The 768-nt window shown below is 44.7% G+C and overlaps 1 non-coding gene across 1 annotated transcript; it reads right to left on the reverse strand.

The window, feature by feature from the left end:
* Window positions 1-241: 241 nt before the first annotated feature.
* trnad-guc (transfer RNA aspartic acid (anticodon GUC)) lies at window positions 242-313 on the reverse strand. The gene has a single exon. It is a non-coding gene; the product is annotated as a tRNA-Asp (tRNA).
* Between the last annotated feature and the right edge of the window lie 455 nt (window positions 314-768).

Genomic DNA, 768 nt, shown 5'->3' on the forward strand with positions numbered 1-768 from the left:
GACTCTGTGTAACAACGAACAAGTAACAAAGAACGGTGCTGAGATATAGATTCTCAGGGGATACTTGAGGAAAGAGGTTGACAATAACACCACTTTCTTCTCGGAAGGTTCACAGCAGCCCGAGCAATTCCATCCTTCCCAAATCCCAATGGACTGATTAGCGTAAACATCAATTCTTTGTCCGCTTTTATTTGTCTTTTGAATTCAGTATTCCCGTTGAATAATGAAGTAAAATTACAATCTCCCCGTCGGGGAATTGAACCCCGGTCTCCCGCGTGACAGGCGGGGATACTAACCACTATACTAACGAGGAACTGCTGTTTGTACTTCATGTCATGCACATTTAAGAGGACAGGAGGGTGAACAGAATTACCTTGATGTTTCTCAGCTGTAATACTGGAGCCTTTCACTCGTGTCCCTCCCACAGCAGTGTCTCAGTTTGCTCCAGCGATTCAGTCACCTGTTGTGTTCAAGGATTAGCGAAAGGAACTGCCCTCATTCGAGCCCAAATCCGTGTTGTTGGAATCAACATTTTCAATCACAGTTATATATTTATATTTCTGTTTTTTTAGTGCGACAGGCGGGAAACGATATGTAGCTAATCCAATTCTGAAGCGATCACTCCCACTTCATTGAAACACTGGGTGTTGTGTATCTCCGGTCTCTCGGAGGATGGCGACCTCAACCGGACATAACAGGAACTGCACTAGAGTGAGGAATCACAGTGACCACATTCAGAAAACAGCTCGAACCACAGTCATACACTTC

This window comes from Mobula birostris, chromosome 28 (genome assembly GCF_030028105.1).
Source record: "Mobula birostris isolate sMobBir1 chromosome 28, sMobBir1.hap1, whole genome shotgun sequence".
Taxonomy (NCBI): Eukaryota; Metazoa; Chordata; class Chondrichthyes; order Myliobatiformes; family Myliobatidae; genus Mobula; species Mobula birostris.